The sequence below is a fragment of the Pinus tabuliformis genome, chromosome 1_2 (assembly GCF_031772625.1).
Source record: "Pinus tabuliformis cultivar Carrire ecotype Pingquan chromosome 1_2, CPIR1, whole genome shotgun sequence".
NCBI classification, from domain to species: domain Eukaryota; kingdom Viridiplantae; phylum Streptophyta; class Pinopsida; order Pinales; family Pinaceae; genus Pinus; species Pinus tabuliformis.
In genome coordinates, this window is record NC_142298.1 from 202,372,389 (window position 1) to 202,393,789 (window position 21,401).

The window sequence follows — 21,401 nt, forward strand, 5'->3', positions numbered from 1 at the left end:
CTTCTTCCACCATTCCTACTCTTAAGGAGTGTTGAACCACCCTTTGTGTTTAATAAGGAAAAGTACTCTATGAAAAAGAAAAAAAAATGTGTGAACATGATTTATGAAATGTCAAATGCAGGATAGGGGGTCTCATCAAGAGTCAGCCTACCATGATCATGAGGATGGAAGTGAAGTGGCATTCCCACTATGGCCACCACACCAGGGATATGGTCCAAAAGGTATATCAAATAATCGAACCTTGGAACAGGAGGTCTCATCACGAGCCGGCCTGCCCACGTTTCACTCCTTCCTCGTGAATGGCATTATGGTTAACTGGTCATCAAGCCAACATAATGGCCTATACTTTGACATAGCAACATTCCTAAAAGTATACATAAAGGATCATGGTTCCAGGGGTGAAAAAACAACTCTGCCAAGGTTATGGACACCTATCGGCAGCAGAGCACTGTTAATGGTATTGAAGTTACATTAGTTATTCCAATGGGTAAGGTATTAATACTTTTTTGTTTCTTATATCCTAAGGAACTAATCATATATTATTTCCCGATTTATACATCGCATGAACATTTATTACCACCAATCATGGCAAAGGAAGTGACAATGACCACTTGAGATTTGGCAAGTACGACAGACGTCCTATCCCCCAGCCTCATATCATATCACAGCAGCCTCTTACGTAATATGCAATCAACTCTTCGCCTCGATTTCGGTAATTCGTTGTCTTTCTAAACATGGCATAATTTCATACGTTGTTCCTTTATGACTTGGTTGCAGATCGGGTGCTACTCCTTTATTTGACGGCTGGGATAACCTATCACATTGCGGGGGGGAGGTTAACCTCATTATTCCTTGAACTACGTGTTGGCTCACTATTCGGGAAAGATAGCGTACGACGGTATGGCATGGCTTAACGGCATGCATTTCTATTTTTACGCAATCCATTTCTGTTGCATACTCTGTGTTTTTTTCCGAAGCTTGTGATTAGCACCCTCTCTGTGTTTCAAACAGCACAAGTAGTTGTTGTTCCATTGAGGATCCACAGTGAAACCATGGGAGGAAGGGCAATTAGAAGCGAACCTCAGAAGTTGACAGTCTCCGCTGCTGCCCGGGAGATCCTGGAAAAAGCAGGGTGGCTGAATTATCTTAGTCGCCTGCAGGAGTCTAATGAAACAGTAGCGATGGAATTTTTGCAAAACCTGCAGGAGAACCACTCCACAGTAAGGGGGAAGCGGATAGCAGTCACCGACGATATAATTGCAGAAGTCTCAGGACTACCAGCTACCGAACCAGTATGGACACTAAAGAAGGAAAGATTACAGAAGATCATCGAAATGTTCCAGGACGAAGGCCAGAGCTTGACAATCAAGGGGAAGGGAGTTTTGCCAGCAACCCTTGGAGAACCCTGGATCGAATTAGCAAAGACAGTTCAGAGTTACATTACCTGCGAGGGGAGGAAAGACGTGGTAAGGCCACGACATCTTAAACTCTTAGCTGTTTTAAAACAAAAATGCTCTGTAAATCTACCTGCACTTCTGAATTCATTACTGCATGATGCTGCACGAAGCCTAAAAAAGGCACAGCATGTAGAGTCAGTCGTCAGTCACCATGGACTAATTCGATTAGTAGTTAGTGATAGTCTTACCCAGCAGCAGAGCAGTTGGGATGAACTGATTGCAATGATTGGGGGGGGAGTGACAGCACCATCCCCAAAACGTAAACATTCTACAAGCACACCAGAGCGTCCGGAAAAACGCAGAGAATTGGTAAAACAAAAACATGTTGCTAGTGCATCTAAACCACCAGAAATCGGCAAAGCGTAAGCATGCCACCGATACACCCGAGCAGCCAGAAAGGCCCAGAAAATCAGTCCGGTTAGCTCGAATAAGAGGAAGGCTAGAAAAGCTTCAGCAAAGCACCAGCCAGCCAGTGGTAATTGAGGACGAGCAACCCTCACAACTATAAGTAGAGATAGAACAATCTGAAAAGGAGGCTGAGCAATCTGAAGAGAGAGCTGAGCACTCCGAAGAAGAAAATGAGGAAGCAGCTGGGCGTTTGGAGACAGAAATAGAAGCTGAGCATTCCGAGGAGGAAAATGAGCAATCCAAGCAGGAGGAGGAAATGGGACAACAGGAAGGTAGCCCACCACAAGACCCAGTGGGAGAAGATGAATTGGCCGCAGTTTTGGCCAATATGGGTGAGTATGACCAACCTTCTAGTCCAGCAGACCTCCACGACAAACCCCAAGAAGAAAATGCATCTGAAAAATCACATGCAGTAGAGGCAGAAGGAGGAAAGCTGCCTGATGAAGCAGAGATAAGAGATACTGAACAGGAACAATCTGTTCCCAAGTCACCAGAAGAAATTCCGGAGGGAGTAGGAGCAGAACAAGCAATTGTCCAGGAAGAGACGGGACCAGCTAAGGTTCCTACCCCAGAACAGCCAGAGCAGAACAGCGAGGAAGCACCCAGGAGAAAGATTCAGAGACTAGTCTAGACCGCAGTAGACAACCTGTTGTCCCTTCTAATGAAACGCTGGAAATTAAGAAATTGCGAAAGGAACGGCATAAATTATTGAATACAATAGTCCAGCTCTGACAGCAAATTAGAGTTCTGAAAGCAAACTAGAAGGTAAGGAAGACCACAGGGAAGAAAAAGAGGGCCATTGCAGTAAAATCCCGCAAGGAAAAAAGGCGAAGGACCAACGATCACCCTGCTGTGCCAAACCCTGCCGAAGAACAGACTGTTGTTCCAAATGATGTTGAGGAACAGACTGATGTTCCATTTGAAAAGGAACAGCAGCAAGCTGATATTCGTGTTAAAAAAGAAAAGGAGAATAAGGAAATCTAGACAGAGGCACCACCCTCAGGGGTAATAAGGGTTCTGAACTCCAAACAGCGTAATAAGAAAGTTCAAGTAAAACTCCCGGCCTCCACTGACCTATGGAAAAAAGATCCGAAGACAAGAACCTTGCATAAGATGATGAAGCAAGCCCAGCAAGAAGCTGAACAACTTAGAGAGCAAACGGTCCCCCGTGAGAAATATGAAGAGTTACAGCAGCAACTAAGGAACATCAATCAATCCGAAAGCCAGGCCTTTGAAGGGTGGCGAAAGGAACAAGAGAAAGCTGCAAAGGTAACCCGTAGGCTAGATACTGTTATCAAGCAGATGGATACCTTGTGTTCTTTATACAATGACGTTTTAGCATGTAGGGCCCCTGCCAAAAACTATGCTTTGTTTTTACTAGAATGATATTTACAATTAAAAATAAAAGCTGTTAAAGCAGGCGCCCCTATACAAATCAACACTGTCAATGACTTTATAGACTGTTGTAAACATTATGGGGTGAAGGTCCAGAGATTGCTGTGTGAATTTTATTTTCATAACCTCGTGCTAGATCAGGAGACTGAATTGAACCCTGGTCCTTTTGTTGGGGACATTCAGTTGCAAGCATTCATCTCATTCGGGGTTAATCAGATTAAATGGCTCAAAGCCTATAACACTTTCCAGAGGCAGGAAAATGGCCTAGACTTATGGGTAAGGGCTGAACCTAGGGACCCAGTGCGGTTATGGAAAGCACATAGAAACCTTATGAGAACTCCGGGTGTCATTGAAACGTTAGGACCTATGCATGAGGCACTCATTCGACAAAGTTTAGAGTATTTTCTTTCCATCAAAGACCTCGCCATTGATGCAGCCAAATTTTGGTACCGAATCTCTAATCCAAACATCCAGCTCAGGGAACCGTTTAAGTATGAGAATTTTGAATTAGCTACCAACCGTTTGAACCTCTATGGCAAGAGCATTTTGAAGGCAGGGCCATCCTAGTTAGGATATAGATTTCGCAGTCCCATTATTTGGCATCCTGCACCCGGATATCAAACCCTGTATGAGATGCCCGAGGGTCAAACAGGTCAGTTCTTTGACTATCTAGTCACTCATCATGGCTGTAGGCCTCCGCATGACATTCCTTCTCCAACCTATTCTCTCTCTACCTTGCATGTCAACTACAATGTTTTCATGAGGGCATGAAACAGGGTAAGCAGGGGGGTGTGTGGAGTACCAAAAAGGTATGCTTTTGATGATCATTTCAATAGCTTTTCAGTAAGATTTGTAAACCTTTTTGCATCATGAATCCGGAAAACAATAAATAATTATAATAAAACATGTGAATTATATGCAAGACTTAATCACTGATAGTTGTTATTCTTCTGCGAAGGAAGGGGTAAAAACGAAGAGTAGCCGTTCCGAAGGAAAAGATAAAGATAAGATAACTGTTGTCCCTTTGAAGGGAAACCGAATGCAAACAAGTCTAAGCAGATCAGAGCAAATCGGCCCGGAAAAGGAGGAGAAGACACCAGGTCGGTGGAAAAAGAAAAGAAAAGATTAAGGATTGATAGTTTGGCGAATCCCTCAGGATCTTTGATCCTGAGGGATTGCTGCTTTATTTATTTTGTTACTTAGACATCTCCACCGTCACCTTTATATACAGGGACAGCACTGTTAACCAAAGGGAGATACTTTTATGTAATTTTCTGTAAGAGATCAACTTTGATCATCGAGTCTCGTTGAGAATTGGTTCATTGTACTTTTGTCTGATGCATTAATATAAACTTGGTGATTACCGTATCTCTGCATCTGGATTAACTCAAAGTAGTGTACCCTTGAGGCTAAGGGCCCGGCCCCAGAGGACACTTGCTTCTGTACCACTACAATTTGATTACTGCGTGGTTTGCTTATTATTGTTATCTGGTAATTTGATATGCTTTATGAATCGCCATTACATGCTTTGTTAAGATTAATTCATTAAGGTTTTTACAGATAGAATTGTGTATTGACTCTGCATTACATTCCTAATCCTTTCAGAGTTGATTGAATGATTATCAGTCTTGGCCGAATATTATTACTGTCTCGTTACAGAGCTTTTGTATTGAACATTTACGTCATAGATTCATTCGAAGTTGTATTTAGAAATAAAGTCGTTAAATTAAGATTGATCATATTACTATTCCAGTGTGTTACGTGTGATCTATTATTGTTGTTCCATTAATGAATTCTGCTTGATTTGTTTTAAGAATGAGAGATTGATATTTGGTTGTGAATAGTGCATTTGGGTTAATAGATTAAGTTTGGTTATGACTCGCGAGACTTAGTTGTTCAATTGATGTTCCATTTTATTATTGCTGTTCCATTTCAGATTTGCCGTTCAATTCTTTATTTGCTGTTCCATTTTGCTATTTGTCGTTCCATTTACTTGCATTTGTTATTTTGGTGTGAGAGACGATCCAAGGCTGTAGTGAGCTTCGACATTCACTGCCTCGCTCCCAGACCCGTGATCCATGCTCTAATTTCCCTTTCATCAGTTTCCAAAGGGATGGGCTATTGCTGCCGAACCCTTGACTGGTAAGTTACCTGGTTTTCTGAATGTGTGATTTTCCCTGCTTTTATTTCCTTTCTTTCAGTTTCCAAAGGGATGGGTTATCGTCACCGAACCCTTGACTGATCAGTTGCCTATCTTTAAGAGTGTGTGCTTTAGTCATTTGAAGTAACTTAGTTATAGGAAGCACCCGTTTACTCTTGTATTTTCGTAGAACGCTGTACTACTAGCATTACTCTGACAAATAGCCTCGGATTGAGTCACTCTTTGTAATAACCAAACGCTCCCGGATTGATATATTAATGTGAGATAATTAGAGGTGAAAGAGACCCTTTTTATAGCTCCACAACCACCCGGTCCGGACCCTAATACAGCTCCTTTTCCGTTTGGGATGGTGGCTCTGACTGGATATAATGGGACCAGTTTCCCAATAATGAATAAAAGGGGATGGATGAGTGATTGGTTTTCTAATGAATGATAATGAGTGGATGACTTAATCTAACAGTGGAAACATAAAGGACTATTCTATCCCGGGAGGTTTCTATCCTTTTAAGTGCAACGCTTGATGATCTCTGTTCATTGATAGGCATATAGATGACTCTACATAATAAACATAGGCATTCATTCACTTAATGATTGCTTTGTTCAAATAGTTGAACAAAGTGATTAACAAAATGTTGTTACACTTATCCTTTTATATTATCGATACATGTATGATAAAAGAAAAGCATGTTGTAAACATCCAGTAGTGGAAATTATAGAGAATGCTGTTAAAAACACACGCATATATCCGATAATAGCAAGAGCGATCAAACAACAATTCACGTAAAAAGAATGAACTCAGACATAGATAGTAGTACCATATGAGCTTCAAATCATTCCCGACATTAATCGTTATTTGAATTCCTTCTTCCGACTCAGAAATACTTTTAAATAAAGGCAGTAGTGCACATCCACATAAAAGCTTCGTTATCAAAATTGGAATAATTGGCCCAGTCTTTATAAAAGAATATGCCTGAAGTACAATAGTGCAACTTCAGGTTTAAGTCATATACAAAAACTTACGACCCTTTCCAATGCATTGAAAGGGTCTATAAATACTTGATTAAAACTAACTAACTATAAAATTAAAATGCTACTTAATTGGTACAACTTGATTTGGAGTATCTTCCCCATAGCAATCTGGCAGTCGGCAACATGATTCATCACTCTGGCTATTTGCCTTTCGACCTGAGTTGGCATATTGCTAGCATTGGTTCCACTTCTGGAGGGCGGCTGAGACGAGAATTGAGCTGAGCAGCATAGGTGGCATCTTGTATATCTGGAATGATACACCCGATTGCATCGGTTAGGCACTTGAGGGCGGCTCTCTGGCTGTATGGTTTTACTAGGAACAACCAATAGGTGTCCCAAGTCAAACTGTTAATACCTGCGATCAATCTACCATTCTTTTCCAGCTCTTGATAACATGACTGCTCCAATGTTTGTTCTAGCATCAACTGATTTATCAATTATTGATGCTGTTATGTCACATACGGGTTCTGCTTGAGCGATTTTCTGACATAATAGTCTTATTTGTGTTACCAATGCTTTGTTAATTTGTAGTGCTTCTGCTCCGAACTCAGCAGGCTGTGGAAGATTCTTGGACTTTTCTATTTGGCCTGATAATTGAGCAATTTGCTCATCTTTTGACTTCACCATATGTTCATTCACTACTTTCAATTTTTCCAATGCTTCCAACAGCTCTTTGTGCTTCTGAATTGCACTTGAATCAATCCTTTGTTTCTCTTCCTGCAATTGTTTATTCAATTGATTATTAATTTTTTTGCTGCGTAGACAATTGTTGTTCGACTTTCTCTACTTTCTGCTGTGCCTCCGATAACTGTGTTTGTAGTGAGGCGATTGCTTGGTCCTTTTCTCTTAACAGATTAGTCACTTTTGATGCCTTGTCCATGGTGGCCACCGAATAGGCTCCAGCATATTGGGACAATTTTGTTAGGTCATCAGAAGGATCAAACTCCTCTTTCCAAACCACATTGGTTGTCGCTGTTTGTTCAGGGAATAGGGAAGGCTGATCAATCCTTCTCCTTTTCCACTGTCATTTTACTACAGCCCTGTTCTTTGGGCTATAAAAGACATCCAATGGAAGTATATCCTCCACCTGCAAAATGATCTGATCCGAAGGATCTTTGGGAATTATCTTTATTTCTGTAGAAGGGGGTAGGCCGTTGGTTCCACTTGGAACCTCTTTTGATGATGTATCCTGTGTATCAGCCGCTTTGGATGTATCGGCTTCCTTTGAGCTCTCAAGATTGCTTATGATTGAATCGAATTGCTGCCATTCTTGAAGCAACTTCGGGTCAATCTGGGCATCGACAATCACATCCGTTCTGCTCTGCTCCTGCTCTTTCCTCTGCACTTCCTCCTGCTCTTTCCACTGCACTTCCTCCTGCTCTTTTGTTTGGATTTCTCCGACAATTTCTGATGTAGCAGGAGGTTCATTGGTAAGTCACTGCTCAGGCTCGCTTGACTATGTCATCGGGGTCGTTGCTAACAGATCTAGGGGCAGAGTTTGCAACCTCTACTCTCTAAGTCTGTTAAATTCAACTAACCCGTCGTCATGATATCTCATTCTGGCTAGTGCTTGAACCTGAAGTAGTGACTCGGCTGAGGAGAACAGGTCATCAAACTCGTCATCTTTATGTTCAAATTTAGTGAGTTTTTCCTGTTCAAGTGCATTGTAGGCGACTTTGTTTGGATCAAATCGCCTGTTAGGAAGAGTGGCAAGATTCAGTGCATTAATCTTATTTGCTTCTTTCTCTACATGTTTATAGTCATGCAGAGCGTAAAAGCCACACCTTAGAGGAAAAGGAGGCCAAACCTGCTTCTTTTTATTCCTTAGAGTCTGTGTAACTCCTTCGGATGTAAGGTGATATGCTACCTCTCGAGCTAACAATTTGGCGGGTGTATACAAAGGGAGGACATGAGGCTTGGCATGGCTGCCGAAAACTCTTACATAGGTGAATTTTTCTTCTCCGAACCATCTTCCTATGGTTGTTAAGTCAATCTCTGCTTGTGAGGAAATCTTAGGAGCAGGTTTGTCGAAAATGGCATAGTGAATGGGTAACATAAATCCATTGCAAACTTGATATAGTGGTGTTTATAGTGGGCTTTCCACAACTTCTGATGGTATATATGAATGGGCATGGGCTCCTCTGGAGTCCATATCCACCCCAGCACAGGAAATTCAGAATTAAAATAGAGGGTATCCAAGATGTAGGCACTATAGTAAAATGGGGGAATAAACCTTTCAGTAATGCGGGATTTGTTTCTGAATTCAAGAACCACTGTTGCTAACTTATCAGACAGTATATTTCCCCAATCCATTATTTCACTATTGTATGCTGCTTCCATTAAAGGTACCATTTCTATAGTGAAATTTGAGGAATCATGTAACCCCTAAATCCTACACATCATTACTCCGGCATAACAATAAGGAGAACACAAGGAATCGACATTCCCCAATTTACTAGTTATCAGAAGACCACCAGACTCTCTATCATCTCGTAACGCCACCTTTCTTCTTACCCTGGGCTTGGATATCTCACTGGACATCTGCTGCTATGAGTACTTACCCGAAGACTCATGCTTGTGTTTTGCTGGGTTTTTCCTCCAATCCCGTATGGGTTCTGATTCAATGCCATTTTCATTTCTGAACCTCTCCAGAAATGCTTTGTTGTACTTCTTCTCCGGTGCAGGCAAATAGTACATTTGCCTCAAATCATCAAGTTGAAATGAGCCGAACACTCTCCCGTCGATGGTGCAAAATGTTCTGTTTGTGATTGGGATTTCTTTAATTACCCATCTTACCACGTCTGTATATGGGAGAATTTGCTCTCGGGCTGCTATCCGATGAAGGTAAAGTCGGCTAAATCCTTTAGAGTAGCATTAGACTTCCGGGTCGGGTCTGATGTGGCTTGCACTGTTGTTACCTTAGGCTCTTCAGCCTCAATCAGATTGTAGATGCTCAGCCAAGTAGTTTTACCGAGCCCTAGACATGTGGTGTCCAAGATCAGTCCCTTTTTACTTGGTCCTGGATCGGCAATGTGTTGTCCTGTTACTGCGGAAGCGGAAGCTGTTCCAGTTTTCTTAGAATTCTTCCCCATTTGGCTTGAATTTGCTGCTTCGGAGGAGCTCTGCACAGGAGAGAAAATGAACGTAATGCGGAGAATTGGTGGCGTAAACCAAATATGAACGAGATATCTCAATCAATGAATAATGGAGGATTAACTTAAGGTGGCCGCGGATACAATCTCTAAAGAGATTTTGGTCTTACTGTTCCATTAAATGGTCGTTTAAACCTGTCAATCCTTTAAATGCTCATCATATCGTTTATTGGCCGAATATTCATTTAAGCGTGGCTTTGATGTTTTGGCGGTTGAGCATAAGTGAATCACTATCGGGAAGAGAAAGGCCTTTAATACTAAATAACCATAATATATCCCGGTCTTATCAATATTTTTTGAAATCTGCGCCTAGCTTTATCGTAATCGGCGATCGAGGGAATGCTTAAGTTGTTATATTGGTGTCCTTTCGGAATCCCCAATCGCCGATTCGATATCGCCAATTCGCATCGGGAGTTTTAAATGAGGGCTTTATATGCATGCATGCTACACTCCCCGATCGCCGATAGCGATATCGCATCGGAGCAGAGAGGGGCCTTTTGTTATGATCGCTTGCCTTCCCGATATCCGATAGTCATTTGTGTATTGTCGCATCGGGGAAAATCAATGGGTCTTATGTCATGCATCCTTTGTTATTGCGATCGCTTTATTGCAATAATAAAAGATTATTCATTCTTCATTATAAGACCGATTATGTGATTTTTAAAAAAGGTTTATAATGTTTTATTTCTTTTCGGACCTTTTGAATAATGATAAGTTGATACCAATTTAATACTAAAAGGGACCCATTTCATATTATAGTTTTAAAAATAAAAATTTTATGAAATGGGGGGGTTGTTGTACAGCACAACAATTGGCGATTCGCTGGGAGAAACAGTTATCTCTAAGAAATATTGAAATACTTAGACTTTCTTTAAATAGGAATGTTATCAAAGAGGAAAATTCTAATATAACTAGGTATATATACGTTCTGAATAAAATAAAAGCTATTTTTGCTAATTTCTCCTCTGGTTAAAATTAGATACATTCTAAGTTTTAAATTGGCCTCTATTGGTTGATAATGATAAAACGGAAAATCTTTCCAACTCAGCCTTTTTAATTGACTCCTTTGTCATAGGTAGAGCCTCTGCTGCCAGCAAACGTTCATAGTTTTGATAGGGATACCTTTTAACCATTTCATTGTCCATTATCCCATCCATTTCAGAGTATGATTAAAAGAATGAATTCAAAACATGCTTTCATATTTTGTATCTCTTTTCTATTATTTTGTAAGATAAAAAGCCATTGTCCTGGTTTGGTGGCTAGTTGATTGACAATGCCATTCACTAGTAGTAGTCTAACCGAACAAGCTGGCTCATGATGAGACCCCTTGTCTTATGATTCTAAGCCATTACCCTGTTTTGGTATGCAGTGTTGGTAATGTCGGTTAAACTATTTCCCGATGATCATGGTAAGCAGGCTTGTAATAAGACCCCTTATCTTTTATATCAAATATTTTAGAAATACACTCTGAGTAATCACAAACTTTGATGAATGGGATGGACAATTTTCTCCTTAAGAGCTAATGGATGACAGGGTAAGAGTTGAAGATGCTGAAGTTGAATTAATTTCTGTTTTGATATTGATAACCTTTTTGTGACCAATTTAAAAACCATAAAATGATTTACAATACCTCTAAATCTTGAGAAGTTTTCACAAAAATTTAAATGGGGTTTCAGGATGTGAATATACCTAATTTCCTAGAAATTATCCCTTTTGTTTAAGGCTTCTATCATTTAAAAGTAAATATAAAAACTACTTCTTTGAGCAACTTTTTAATACAGCAAAGGCCAATGGAAGATACCTTACAACTTTCTTTCCTAATGGTCCTACAAACTACAAATTCTACTGAACTAAAAAGGGAGAAGGGGTTACCTCCTCATTTGAAGAATTTCTTTAAGATGAGGCCATTAATAGGAAGAGAATCTCTCTTACTTGATAAATCTTGTAATATGAATGTCGAATGGCCTATCTTCTTACAGATCTGAAATGGTCCAAGCCACATTTTTTGGAACTTGGTGTGTTTTCCTTTATCCTCATGGGCTTTGTCCCATTTCAGAACTAGATCACCAACTTGCAACTGTTTTGAACTGGATGAAGCTGAATCAAAAGATGACTTGATAATTTGCTGATGTTTTGCATGAGTAATTTTGGCCTTATCTCTTTCTTCTTCTAATTTTAAGATTTGATCATGTCTAAGTTGAATAGAAGAAGAGGGGCTTTCTTCAATAAACTGAACTAGGGCTAGAGAAGGAAGGACAAGATTCGTTGGTAGTACTGCTTCTTTCCCATATACAAGATTGAATGGAGAAGAACCTATGGAAACCTTCTGTGTTATCCTATCAGCCCATAGTGCGAATATTAAAGATTTGAGCCAATTTTTATGATTCTGTTCGATAGTTCGCTTAATAATTTTAACTAGATTTTTATTGGTAGATTCTGCTAAACCATTACCCTGGGGATAGTAATTTGTAGAATATTTCAATTTAAACCCTCTTTTAATAGCAAACTCAACCATAGCATTTCCAGAAAAATAAGATGCATTATCGAAAACAAGAGCATTTGGGACACCAAACCTGGTAATGATGAATTGATCTATGAATTCCATAATTGCCTCAGAATTTGTTGTCTTTAGAGGAATCGCTTCAACCCACTTAGTAAAATAATCAGTGGCAGTAAGGATATACTTATGTTGTTTGGATGAATGTGGAGTGATTTCTCCAATGATGTCCAATCCCCATTGCTCAAATGGTTGTTCAATGTTGACTGGTTGCAAAGGGAACGCTGGCTTTCTTTGTCTTCCACTAGAATTTTGAAAACTTCGACATTTCCTTACATATTCATGAGCATCTCTGAACAGGGTGGGCCAATAGTATCCAGCATGAATGATTTTGTGAGCTATCGTGTCAACTCCAAAATGTCCTCCCGTTGGCCCATCATGTAGTTCCTGCAAAACCTTTTGTGCTTCAGGTTTTTCTAGGCATCTCAATAAAATTGAGTCATAATTTTTCCTAAAAAGTACATCATCAATGATTGTGAAGTTTCTACCTTTTAATCTAATGGCCCTTTTGTTTTTATAAGACAGGTTAGGAGGTGCATATCCATTTTTGAAATAAAAGATCAAGTCTGCATATTGTAATTCAGAATCAGTAATACTTATCTGGTTGATTTCTTCAGTATGTTCTGTATCACCTGGTTGTTGAATGTTGGATGCTCCTGCTAATAACCTGCAAAAACCTTGGCCTCTAACAATCTTTGCTGGCTTGATTTCCAAGTCATATTCTTGAAGTGCTGTAACCCAGTTTGCCCTTTTTTCACCTAATTCCCTTTGAATTAGTAATTGCCTTACTGTAGGAAAAGGAACTATAACTTTTGTATGGGCTTTTAAAAGGAAGGGTCTGTAATGTTTGACAGCTTTATACACAGCAAAGGCTTGTTTTTCTACTTCGTAATAATTCAGTTCAGCACCCTGCAGGTTTGAACTATAAAATGAAATCAGTGCTTCCAAGTTGTGATCATTAATCTGAGTGAGTATTGCTGCATAAGATGAATCGGATGCGATAGTATACAATGTGAAATGATTAGAAAAATTAGGAGTATTTAAGGCGGGGGCATTGATTATTAATTGTTTGATCGAATCAAATGCTTCCTTTTCTGCTGATCCCCGTCTAAACACTGAATTTTTCTTAATCATGGTTTGTAGTGGTAAAATGATGTGAGAAAAGTCCGGAACAAATATTTTGACAAAATTGATTTGGCCTAAAAATGACTGCATGGATTTTTTATTATGAGGAAAAGGAATTTCAGATATTTCTTTAATCCTATCCGGATCAATATAAATGCCATCTTTGGAAACAATAAAGCCCAAAAGCTTTCCTTGATTAAGAGCGAAGAAGGATTTTTTGGGATTGAGTGAAATACCATACCTTCTGCAGCGTTCAAAGATTTGATTTAAATCATGCAAATGACTGGATCTCTTCTTAGAAAATACAGTAATATCATCTAAGTAGACAACTACTGTTTTGTTGATATATCCATCGCTCTTTGGAACGTGGATCCTGCATTAATAAGTCCAAAAGGCATTTTCTAATAAGCATAAGTTCCCCATTTGGTTCTGAAGGTAGTTTTGAGTCTGTCATCAGGATGGACCAAAACTTGGTTATATCCTGAAAAACCATCTAAAAAGGACATTAATTCAGAACCTGCTACTGAATGGAGTATCTGCTCCATAGTCGGTAATGGGAAATTATCCTTTTGGCTTGCCTTATTCAGATTTCTGAAATCTATACAAATCCTGATATCGCCATTTTTCTTCCTAACAGGCACCATATTGGAGACCCAGTTTGAGTGCCGAACAGGAAAAATAATCTTAGCTTTCAAGAGTTTATTGAGTTCTTATTTTATTTGACTCTCTAAGTTCGGATGTATTTTCCTCAACTTTTGTTGAACTGGTTTTTGTTCGGAAAGCATTGGAATGGTATGTTGGATGATAGATGCATCATATGTTTTTAAATCGTCATATTTCCAAGTTAAGACATGTTTATTTTTTCTTAATAATCTAATGAATGCTATCTTTTCTTCCACAGAAAGTCCTAATCCCAAATTAATGTTTTGAGGATTCTGCAAAGTGCCAAGATTTATCAATTCAAATCTTAAGGTGGAACTTTGGAGCTTTGTATTGGTCACAGGTTTAAACATGTCTTTAATATCGTAAAGATCTTCAAGCTTCACCACAAGCTTTGGTATTGAGTTTTCCTCGAGCTTTTCTTTCATCTGAAGATCATGCTCACTTTCCTCAATGATCTGATCATCGTAGGACTTTTGGGAAGTCAAAAATTGTAAGTTGTCTTCATCATGATTGAAGACTCTCCAATTAGTGACATTTTCAGGAATTGATGGCCTAAAAAGTAACTCTACTGAAAATCTATCTGGGCTATAATCTTCGGAAGGTAGGAGTTTGGAAGCAACATTGGCTAGCAAGTCAGCTGCTGAATTTTGAGACCTGGGGATGGAAGAAATATTGAATGCTAAAAATTGAGAGGTGAGTTATTGTACCAGCGACTGATAATGTTTGAGGTGGCTAGAAAAAAAATGAATCGTATTTCTCACCTGTTTAATAATAATTTCTGAATCACCAAACACTTTCAAATATTGAACCTTGAGGCCAATCACTTTGTATAGTCTTTGGACTAAGGCTTCGTACTCAGTTGTATTATTTGTGCATTCAAACTCCAACCTACAGGATAGCATCATTTTTTCTCCCTAAGGGCTAACCAAGATACATCCTGCTCCTGAGCCTTCGCTAGACTTAGACCCATCAAAATATAGTGACCAAAATAAAGAATTATCAACAATTTTATTTACAGTTTCCTCAGTATTGTTAAAACATCTTGATCTATCTGTTTGTGAATAATTTTTGATCTGAGATGTAAAATTGTTTACTGAGAAAGGAGATGGTTGGGCTGTGAAGTTGCCAAAGAATGATTCAGATGAATAATTCCCCAAGATATTGTTATTAAATGCTATTGGTTGATTTTCCTGTTCAAATTCTGTAACAGTATGGGTCATGTGTTTCTCCCGATTGATTTTTATTTGATTTGGCTTTCCCTTGTAGGGTAGCCACATGTGGGACCAATCGGTAGAAATATACCCATGGAGCTTCTCAGACCAATCCCTACTCAAAATTAAACCATAAAATTCAGGTATATCGGCAATTAAGATATCTATTCTTTGAACTACTCGTGGATCGGTCGATAACTTGATAGTTACAGAATTAATTTCTCCTAAAACCTGGACCTTGGTTCTATCTAACTGAACAATGTGAATTGCGGACTTTTGGGGCTCAATGTTCAATTTGGAACAAACCGAAGCTGGCATTATATTTGAGGATGCCCCTGAGTCAATCAAACAATTGTGTAGGTTTCGATTATAAATCTCATAGGTTAAGAGGAAAGGAGGAGTATGGGAATTTGATCTGTCTCCAATCAGAATCATATCAGTAGCTTCAATCCTGCTAGAAGGTGGTTGACCTGAATCATTTGCAGCTCTAGCACTGGGAAGAGGTGAAGAAGGAACAGCATTCAATTCCTTGAGAAGCAATTTCTGCTGATGTTTTAGTTTACTAAGTTCAAACATGGTAATGTTTGCCTTAGTCTTCTCCATATCATCAACAATATTGTAATCCATTGAATCGGATACTACCAATGTTTTAGATGTTGAAGGTATATTCGAGGATGAAGGTTGGTTTTGCGGAACTATTGCAGCTGGCTTCTTTGTGGATACCTTTTCCTTTGTAGTAGTAGCACCTGCACTTCTTTTCTTTGAACTTGCCTGGACGAGTTCAGGGGCACCTTTACTCCTAGTAGTGACAGGAAAGGCTTCTTGTTCATTTTCTGTATCGGAGTTGGGCAGTATGAAATCCCACATTCCATGGCATTCAACAACTTCCTCTTCTTCATCAATTGGTGAAATTGTTTCCTCTTCTTCTTCTTCTTCAGGATCTGAATCTGCATTAGATATAACATTTGGTGGTTTTGATTCGGTTTTCTTGAAATTTCTAAAGGGCCTTTTTGTTGAGGTTTCTGCTACTTGTTTTTTTATTTCAACCATTTCATTCGACAAAGTCTTGAGGACTTTTTGCAGACCCTCCATATCATATGGATCTTTAGGGGTTTTCTTCTTTGAATCATCTTTAAAAGAAACTTTTTTGGATTTTCTATCTTCAAGAGCAGCTTTCTTTTCTAGAGCATTAATACGTTTCTCCACAGCAAGTGCTTCTTTCATGTTTTCAGCTAAAGTTGGTTTTCCGGCCCTGTCTACGAAAATAGCTATATTGGCAGGTAGGGCAGTTATATACCATTCGCTTCTGATTTTCTCACTTGGTTTGGAGGCCGTTGGGATTTTATTCAAGAGTTTATTGAATCGCGCATTGAATTCTTTAATCGGTTCCCTATGCTCTATCCTAAGATTGGAGAGATCATTGATTAATGTGGCTAAAGATCTATCATCACCATACTTAGTGAGAAACTGTTCTTGGCAAGTGGTCCAACTGGTAATGGATCCAGAAGGCAAGGAAAAATACCAGGATCCTGTTGATCCTTGCAAAGTATAAGGGAAAAGCCTAACGACAACATCTTCCTCTGTTACTCCTTTCAAATTAACTGATAACATGAAGTTATTAATATGTTCCTCAGCTTGTATTCCATCATCTGGGTTAAACTTGGGTAGCCATTTTTCAGGAGCATCAGGTAATGCATGTAATGGTGCAGGCATATTGACCGCACCAGGTCTATTCCATGGATTTGCCACTGAAACACCAGTAGGGGATGAGATGGCTGATGAAATTCCAAATGTTTGGGAAGGACTTGATGTTGAGGATTGAGCATGTTGGGATGTTGAAGTTCCTAATCCCTGATGAACAACAATGTGTAATGAGGGAATGGATGGTTGACTTCGCACTAGGGAAGATGAGATGGAGGATGTGGATGAAAATCCTTCACTGTCAGATCCTTCAGTGTTCTTCTTTGCCCTTTTCCTTTTAGGTAAGGGCAGCTCAGTGGGTTCAATACCGAGCTTTCCACTCTGAAGTCTAGTGAGAGGATGAGGTAGATTGAATTGCGAAGTCTCACTGCTTTGAGATACTTCAGATTTCTATGGTCATATCGAGAAGCTTTTAAGTTTATGGATGAGTAACTGAACTTCAGGGGACTCAGGACTTAATCGTTCTGGAGTGTTGTGGGTTTGACCAATGGTAGTTGATTCCTCTTCTTCTTGCTTGGATACTGGAGAACCAGCATGCAATTGGGAAGTACGAGGTGATGTGGAGGGAGATTTACTCTCAGAATGGTCTGTAGATTTAGATTTGCTCGCCATTCATAGTTAGGCCCTCCTTCTAGCGCCAAAAATGTTGATGCCCTGAAAATCGTTGTATCAACACTAGGGGATAACCACCCGGTCCGGACCTTAATACAGCTCCTTTTCTGTTTGGGATGGTGGCTCCGACTGGATATAATGGGACCAGTTTCCCAATAATAAATAAAAGGGGATGGATGAGTGATTGGTTTTCTAATGAATGATAATGAGTGGATGACTTAATCTAACAGTGGAAACATAAATGACTATTCTATCCCGGGAGGTTTCTATCCTTTTAAGTGCAACGCTTGATGATCTTTGTTCATTGATAGGCATATAGATGACTCTACACAATAAACATAGGCATTCATTCACTTAATGATTGTTTTGTTCAAATAGTTGAACAAAGTGATTAACAAAATGTTGTTACACTTATACTTTTATATTACCGATACATGGATGATAAAAGAAAATCATGTTGTAAACATCCAGTAGTGGAAATTATAGAGAATGTTGTTAAAAACACACGCATATATCCGATAATAGCAAGAGAGATCAAACAACAATTCACGTAAAAAGAATGAACTCAGACATAGATAGTAGTACCATATGAGCTTCAAATCATTCCCAACATTAATCGTTATTTGAATTCCTTCTTCCGACTCAGAAATACTTTTAAATAAAGGCAGTAGTGCACATCCACATAAAAGCTTCGTTATCAAAATTGGAATAATTGGCCCAGTCTTTATAAAAAAATATGCCTGAAGTACAATAGTGCAACTTCAGGTTTAAGTCATATACAAAAACTTACGACCCTTTCCAATGCATTGAAAGGGTCTATAAATACTTGATTAAAACTAACTAACTATAAAATTAAAATGCTACTTAATTGGTACAACTTGATTTGGAGTATCTTCCCCATAGTAATCTGGCAGTCAGCAGCATGATTCATCACTCTGGCTGTTTGCCTTTCGACCTGAGTTGGCATATTGCTAGCATTGGTTCCACTTCTGGAGGGCGGCCGAGACGAGAATTGAGCTGAGCAGCATAGGTGGCAACTTGTATATCGGGAATGATACACCCGATTGCATCGGTTAGGCACTTGAGGGTGGCTCTCTGGCTGTATGGTTTTACTATGAACAACCAATAGGTGTCCCAAGTCAAACTGTTAATACCTGCGATCAATCTACCATTCTTTTCCAGCTCTTGATAACATGACTGCTCCAATGTTTGTTCTAGCATCAACTGATTTATCGATTATTGATGTTGTTATGTCACATAGGGGTTCTGCTTGAGCGGTTTTCTGACATAATAGTCTTATTTGTGTTACCAATGCTTTGTTAATTTGTATTGCTTCTGCTATGAACTCGGCAGGCTGTGGAAGATTCTTGGACTTTTCTATTTGGCCTGATAATTGAGCAATTTGCTCATCTTTTGACTTCACCATCTGTTCATTCACTGCTTTCAATTTTGCCAATGCTTCCGACAGCTCTTTCTGCTTCTGAATTGCACTTGAATCAATCCTTTGTTTCTCTTCCTGCAATTGTTTATTCAATTGATTATTAATTTGTTGCTGTGTAGACAACTGCTGTTCGAGTTGCTCTGCTTTCTGTTGTGCCTCTGATAACTGTGTTTGTAGCGAGGCGATTGCTTGGTCCTTTTCTCTTAACAAATTAGTCACTTCTGATGCCTTGTCCATGGTAGCCGCCGAATAGGCTCCAGCATATTGGGACAATTTTGTTAGGTCATCAGAAGGATCAAACTCCTCTTTCCAAACCACATTGGCTGTAACTGTTTGTTCAGGGAATAGGGAAGGTTGATCAATCCTTCTCCTTTTCCACTGTCGTTTTACTACAACCCTGTGCTTTAGGCTGTAAAAGACATCCAATGGAGGTATATCCTCCACCTGCAAAATGATCTGATCCGAAGGATCTTTGGGAATTATCTCTATTTCTGTAGAAGGGGGTAAGCCACTGGTTCCACTTGGAACCTCTTTTGATGTTGTATCATGTGTATCAGCCACTTTGGATGTATCGGCTTCCTTTGAGCTCTCAAGATTGCTTATGATTGAATCGAATCGCTGCCATTCCTGGAGAAACTTCGGGTCAATCTGGGCATTAACATTCACATCCGTGCTGCTCTGCTCCTGCTCTTTCCTCTGCACTTCCTCTTGCTTTTTCCTCTGCACTTCCTCCTGCTCTTTTGTTTGGATTTCTCTGGCAATTTATGATGTAGCAGGAGGTTCATTGGTAAGTCGCTGCTCAGGCTCGCTTGACTATGTCATCGGGGTCGTTGCTAACAGATCTAGGGGCAGAGTTTGCAACCTTTACTCTCTAAGTCTATTAAATTCAACTAACTCATCGTCATGATATCTCATTCTGGCTAGTGCTTGAACCTGAAATAGCAACTCGGCTGAGGAGAACAGGTCATCAAACTCGTCATCTTTATGTTCAAATTTAGTGAGTTTTGCCTGTTCAAGTGCATTGTAGGCGACTTTGTTTGGATCAAATCGCCTGTTAGGAAGAGTAGCGAGATTCAGTGCATTAATCTTATCTGCTTCTTTCTCTGCATGTTTATAGTCATGCAAAGCATAAACGCCACACCTTAGAGGAAAATGAGGTCAAACCCACTTCTTTTTATTCCTTAGAGTCTATGAACTCCTTCGGATGTAAGCTGATATGCTACCTCTCGAGTTAACAGTTTGTCGGGTGTATACAAAGGGAGGACATGAGGCTTGGCATGGCTGCCGAGAACTCTTACATAGCTGATTTTTCCTTCTCCGAACCATCTTCCTATGGCTGTCAAGTCAATCTCTGCTTGTGAGGAAATCTTAGGAGCAGGTTTGTCGAAAATGGCATAGTGAATGGGTAACATAAATCCATTGCAAACTTGATATAGGTGGTGTTTATAGTGGGCTTTCCACAACTTCTGATGGTATATATGAATGGGCATGGGGTCCTGTGGAGTCCATCTCCACCCCAGCACAGGAAATTCAGAATTAAAACAGAGGGTATCCAAGATGTAGGCACTATAGTAAAATGGGGGAATAAACCTTTCAGTAATGCGGGATTTGTTTCTGAATTCAAGAATCGTTGTTGCTAACTTATCAGACAGTATATTTCCCCAATCCATTATTTCACTATTGCATGTTGCTTCCATTAAAGGTACCATTTCTATAGTGAAATTTGAGGAATCATGTAAACCCCAAATCCTACACATCATTACTCCGGCATAACAATAAGGAGAACACAAGGAATCGACAGAGTACTTACCCGAAGACTCATGCTTGTGTTTTGCTGGTCTTTGCCTCCAATCCCGTATGGGTTTTGATTCAATGTCATTTTCATTTTTGAACTTCTCCAGAAATTCTTTGTTGTACTTCTTCTCCGGTGCATGCAAATGGTACATTTGCCTCAAATAATCAGGTTGAAATGAGCCGAACACTCTCCTGTCGATGGTGCAAAATGTTCTGTTGGTGATTGGGATTTCTTCAATTGCCCATCTTACCACGTTTGTATATGGGAGAATTTTCTCTCTGGCTGTTATCCGATGAAGGTAAGAGTCGGATAAATCCTTTAGAGTAGCATCAGACTTCCGGGTCAAGTCTGTTGTGGCTTGCACTGTTGTTACCTCAGGCTCTTCGGCCTCAATCAGATTGTAGATGCTCAGCCAAGTAGTTTTACCGAGTCCTAGACATGTGGTGTCCGAGATCAGTCCCTTTTTGCTTGGTCCTGGATCGACAATGTGTTGTCCTGTTGCTACGGAAGCGGAAGCTGTTCTAGTTTTCTTAGATTTCTTCCCCATTTGGATTGAATTTGCTGCTTCGGAGGAGCTCTGCACAGGAGAGAAAATGAACGTAATGAGGAGAATTGGTGGCGTAAAGCAAATATGAACGAGATATCTTAATCAATGAATAATGGAGGATTAACTTAAGGTGGTCGCGGATACAAT